Source organism: Rhinopithecus bieti, unplaced genomic scaffold (genome assembly GCF_001698545.2).
Source record: "Rhinopithecus bieti isolate Rb0 unplaced genomic scaffold, ASM169854v2 scaffold_79622, whole genome shotgun sequence".
In the NCBI taxonomy this organism is placed as follows: Eukaryota; Metazoa; Chordata; class Mammalia; order Primates; family Cercopithecidae; genus Rhinopithecus; species Rhinopithecus bieti.
The window spans coordinates 536034-542028 of record NW_016829846.1 but is presented as its reverse complement, the minus strand read 5'-3'; the positions used below and the strand labels follow the sequence as shown (position 1 = coordinate 542028).

The 5995-nt window shown below is 41.5% G+C and overlaps 1 protein-coding gene across 1 annotated transcript in view; it reads left to right on the top strand.

Annotated features, from left to right (window-relative positions):
* PCYT1B (phosphate cytidylyltransferase 1B, choline) overlaps nucleotides 1-5995 on the top strand; it is a 114141-nt gene that overhangs the window by 719 nt on the left and 107427 nt on the right. The window lies entirely within an intron of this gene.

Below are 5995 nucleotides of genomic sequence, written 5' to 3'. Positions count from 1 at the left end.
CCATGCCCAGCTAATTTTGTACTTTTAGTAGAGATGGGATTTCACCATGTTGGTCAGGCTTGTCTCAAACTCCTGACCTCAAGTGAAGACTATCCATTTCTGAATTCAATGTCATGCAACTGTCACGTAAGTGAGACCTCTTTATATGGTCTTTTCTCTTGGGGAGGGGGTGCCCGGGGAACGTGTTTCTAGGGGAGCCTTGTTAAACTGAATGAGTTCTAGATGGAGAAAGTTTAGGCAGTGGGACAAAGTGTTAAGAAGGACCCCAGATGATGTGAAGAAGAGATTGAGGGCCAGAGGCAACTTCCCAACAACGAGGCAGAGGGAATTTCTTTGCTTAACTATGAAACTGGTTTCACTCCACTACCCTGAGAATGAACACTGGCCCTGATCTCTCCTGTCCCAGCATCCTGTCAAAAGCTTCTCATGTCCCTTGGAATGGATATGGGTGGCTGGTTTAAGCACCATATTCCTCAGAAAGTAGTCTAGGTTCATATCCAGCAGACACTTGAGCTACATGACTGATTGATCATTTTGCCCAGTTGGTCCCTTCCCCAGTTGCCTCCATGTTATCTTAAATTTGGAGAAATTTGTACTGTATATTGAAGACTCATGAGTTTTACTAGCTGATTGTATTGAGTTAATGGGGGAATCAGGAGGCATCGATTGATTGATTGATTCATTCATTCATTCATGCCTCATTTCAAAATTAGATTTGAAGTGGTATCAAAACAACTAGAGTCAGGCTGGCCATGGTAGCTGACACCTGTAATCTCAGCACTTTGGGAGGCCGAGGCAGGCGAATCACTTGAGGTAAGGAGTTCGAAACCAGCCTGACCAACATGGTGAAACCCCTCTTGACTAAAATACAAAAAACCATGCCAGGCATGGTGGCAGGTGCCTATAATCCCAGCTACTTGGGAGGCTGAGGCAGGAGAATTGCTTGAACCCAGGAGGTGGAGGTTACAGTGAGCCAAGATCGTGCCACTGTACTCCAGCCTGGGTGACAGAGTGAGACTCTGTTTCAATAAAAACAACTAGATTCAGTTCTGGACTGGTGCAGATATGGAAAGTTGAGATGATTCTTCTATGTTCCAGTCATGTAAATTAAATCTGTGCAAATATCATTCTGTATTCCAATACCTTTTGCAAACTGAAAATAGACAAAGGCCTCTAATTTCATGGTCTCCCAAATGCATCACTTATCATCATTATAATAGTTGACATTTTAGGGTGACATGCCTTGGACTAAGTACTTTCCATGCCTTATTTTATGTAATTATATTCAACAAAAGGACTCAAACTCCTGACCACTTGCCTATGCTGCTAATTTATGCCTTGATTTCTCTATTAAATTGAATAGGCTTACTTAACCTCCTTGGGCAATTAAAATGGATTACATTATTAATGGTAACAATAATAAAGAAGTGATTTCATTAACATTTTTCTCATGCTTTTCGGTTCTCAGTGTACTTTTCTCACACAGGCAGCCTCAACTTCTGTAAATTAAACTTTCTGACTACCAGCCCTTTGTGTACTATACATTGATACCCCCAAGCTGTCACACGATCATTTCTGGTTACTGCTGGTGGTGCTACTTAACAGCCAATAGTTATAAGCATTGCTGCTAAATATTGAATCTGAAAGGTGAAAATAATCATGAACTTAATAATCTTTTATAGCTCTCTGGGGATGGAAACTACCTTTAAATAAGAGAGTTGAGTATTTATTTTCCACATATTTAGTTTTGGTACTCGGTTGGTACTTATTTGGAAATAAGAGAATGCCCAAACATTACCTCAATTCCTCTTACCCCAAATACTGTGATGTAGATATTATTTATATTCCTCCCTCCGTCTTTATTTTATTTTATTTTATTTTTTGAGACAAGGTCTTACTCTGTTGCCCAGGCTGGAGTGCAGTGGTGCAATCATAGCTCACTGTAACTTCAAACTACTGGGCTCAAGTGATCCTCTTGCCTCAGCCCCCCAACGAGCTAAGACTGCAGGCATGCACCACCACACCTGGATGATTTTAAATATTTTGTAGAGATGGGGTTTTGCTGTGTTTCTCAGGCTGGTCTTGAACTCTGGCCTCAAGCGATCCTTCCACCTGAACCTCCCAACGCACTGGGATTTCAGGTGTGCGCCACTGAGCCCTAGCCTATATTCCCATTTTAAGTGAGAAAATTAAAGCTCACAGAGCTTAATTGTCCAAGATAGCAAGGATAGAGCTGGATTTTGGGTTTCCAGCATCCAATTTCACTTTTTCTTTAAACCTATACTGTTGAATAAGGTAGCCACTAACCATACACAGCCGTTTAAAATTAATTAATTGGCTGGGTGGGGTGGCTCACGCCTGTAATCCTGGCACTTTGGGAGGTCGAGGCAAGTGGATCACAAGATCAGGAGATCGAGACCATCCTGGCTAACACGGTGAAACCCCCTCTCTACTAAAAATACAAAAAAGTTAGCTGGGCGTGGTGGCAGACGCCTGTAGTCCCAGCTACTTGGGAGGCTGAGGCAGGAGAATGGCATGAACCCAGGAGGTGGAGCTTGCAGTGAGCCAAGATTGCGCCACTGCACTCCAGACTGGGCAACAGAGCCAGACTCCGTCTCAATTTAAAACAAAAAATTAATTAATTAATTAATTAATTAAAATTTAAAATTCAGTTCCTCAGTCACACTAGCCACTCTTTTTTTTGAGACGGAGTCTCACTGTGTCACCCAGGCTGGAGAGCAATGGCATGGTCTCGGCTCCTGGGTTCAAGTGATTCTCCTGCCTCAGCCTCCCGAGTAGCTGGGATTACAGGTACCCACCACCACACCCAGCTAATTTTTGTAGTTTTAGTAGAGATGGGGTTTTGCCATGTTGGCCAGGCTGGTCTCGAACTCCTGACCTCACGTGATCTGCCCACCTTGGCCTCCCAAAGTGCTGGGATTACAGGCATGAGCCACTAACACTAGCCACATTTTAAGTGCTCAGTAGTTATATGTGGCTCGTGACTATTGTATTTGGACAATGTAGATACGGAATATTCCATCATTGCAGAAAATTCTATTGAATAACACTGCTTTAAACCATAATGTCTCTTTTAGATATGTTGAGGTATGTCCTCAAAATATATTGCAGTTCTGTTACAAGTAATATGGATTTTAAATTTTACAGTAAAATCTCATTCATTTGAAGTCCCTTCATTTGCATAGCACCACGTTAACTTTGATCTGCAAACTAATAATATAGATAAGAGTTAAGAAGATGGTTAAATGCACTTCAGAGACCAAAGATTTTTAAGCACCATCAAATAACTCCAGAAGCACTCACTTAGATGCAAGCAATTGATATGATAATTACACATCATTTTTATTTATTCATTAAAACAGGGATCCCCTAAGGTGCCCTTGTAGGAAATAATGTGGTTAGCCTTGTTATTTCTAGCAACCCTTCTGCTATTTCGAAATTCTATGTGAAATCATTTTATACTACTGGTTTACCTTCCTCCTTGCCTTTGGATCACAAAGTGAAATGGTAGCATAAAACACTTTCACACTGAAATTTTGACTGGTTCAAGGTCTAATTCCAAAGCCCTCACTTCTTCCACTATATTACGTGATTCCCTGGAAAAGGTACTGCTGTGGGCCCTGCATGGTGCCTGGTATGCAGTAAGGGTTCAATAAATATCTGTTGATGGACTGACAGACACAGTTCTTTCAAGAGACCAGTCATTGAAGTGGACTCCGATTTTCTACAGTGAATACATGTATCAAATGGAAAACTGCCTCCCCGTTTGTTCTTTCCTCTTTACCAGTCTTTGCTGCCAAGACTTCCTGATGAGATAAGGGCTTCCTGTCTGTGAAAAGAGATGATTCCCAGGCATTCAGCTTGGGGAGGGGAGTGTGATCTGGCCAGAGGCTTTGGAAACGAAATCTTCCAGCTCCTTCAGAAGTGAGAACAGGGTGGCGAACATGCTGCCTTCCCAGGCACCAGTCATCAGTTAGCTCCATCAGTCCTCAAATATGTGGGGCACATGTTCCAGGTCCCATGCTGGTTCTAGGTAATAAATAGGTGAGAAGAGAGAATGTTGAGTTGTTAGAGGAGAACGGCACTTGCATTTCCATAATATCCTTAGTGGAGGTGGTTTCTTACAGCTTGCTGGGACCGGTCATAGCAAACATTAATGCCATGTCTTTTTAGCAAAAATACAACCCAATTCCTCAATTTAGCAGTGAGCATCAAAGGATATGGCTTGTCTCTTCCTTGTCTTCGTTAAGGAAAATTTTAGCCATGGTAAGGAAAGAAAATTAATAGAAACAATGTAAATGTTCATTAAATATTTAGTCCTTATTTGGAAGGAATTGAACAACTTAAAACTCTCCAAATTTATGAAGCTTAGATATCTGAACATTTTTAAAAAAACACTTAAAGGGAAAGGGAGATATTATATTTTTACCTTTTTTTTTTTTTTTTTTTTTTGAAATGAGAGTCTTACCATGTTGCTCAGGCTAGAGTGCAGTGGTGCGATCTCAGCTCACCGCAACCTCCATCTCCCGGATTCAAGCAATTCTCTGCCTCAGCCTCCTGAGTAGCTGGGATTACAGGCACCCACCACCATGCCTGGCTAATTTTTGTACTTTTAGTAGAGATGGGGTTTTACCATGTTGGCAAGGCTGGTCCTGAACTCCTGACCTCAAATGATCTGCCCGCCTCGGCCTCCCAAAGTGTTGGGATTACAGGCGTAAGCCACTGCGTCCGGCCTTATTTTTACCTTTTGTTCCAAACATCAGTAGGCCTTCTTTCCTCTTATCTATCTCCCTGTAATTCCTCTACATAAGCCCTAATACTACAGGTATGTATGTGCACAGCCTTCAAGCTGACTCAACGCAGTTTTGTCTCCTTCAGAAACTATGGGGTAGGCTGATTCAAGAGTCCTCTTAACTCACTTAGTGGATGTATAATCACTGCCATAGGCTGCTCTGCTGATAGTTCTCACTCTGAACATTGACAGGTAGAGCAGAGGCTAATTCTGAATCTGGTTCTCCACTTGATCTTAGCCAAAAGGCTGAGAAGCGACGTGAATCTGGCTCTCTAGAGTGCACTAACCTCTTCCTGGCAGACCCTAGATCCCTACCCAATGTGGTCCTCTAACGCAAGTCTTGGTGACCATGCCTTCCCTAACTCCTCCTTGGCTCCCTGAAACGGCCCAATTACCATGCAAGCAGATGTGGAATGAGAGGCTAGACTTGTGTGTCTCTTGTGAAACCTGGGGTTTCCCCAGTCTTCCCAGTGCTGGGAACTATGGGGAGAAAATAAGTCTCGTTAGTCTCTCTTATTTTGTCCTTGGAGAAAAGGACTTGGAGCCAGCTCTCAAATACTATGGGGTAAAGAAAATGGTGCAATTGGCATAAAATTAATTTTGCCCCATTCTCACAACGAGGCCTCAAAAAGTGAAATATGCTTTTTATTTCAGTCCTGCCCCAGGTATTAGAACATTTTAAAGTTTTCTTTGTCTTTCCATGAACTACAAATTCTTTCTCTCTCTGTCTCTCTGTCTCTCTCTCTCTCTCTCTCTCTCTCTCACACACACACACACACACACACACACACACACGTGGAAAGAGAAAAGAAAATTTAAAAATTGGTAAATATGGCCCAGGAGAAAGAGAAAAATAATACCTGTTTCAAATATTTTTCCTTAGCTCCATTGATTTAAGTCATAAATAAAAGTACAGAATAACTTAATGATAATTTCTTTTGAAAGACTAACATAATTTTTAATAGTACCATTATATTTACCAAAAAATCAATCTTTAAGAGTTTGTCCTACATATATCTTTACATATATCTTCTTGTTCTATATATCCTTTGAGAGTGGAGATGATCACATTTATCTTGGATGCATGACTTCCAACATGCTTAGTAAATGTTTGTTGAATGAGTGAAAGGAATTTAAATCACTGTTTACTCTGTATCCTCCTTGCCCAGAGAGACTCCTGAG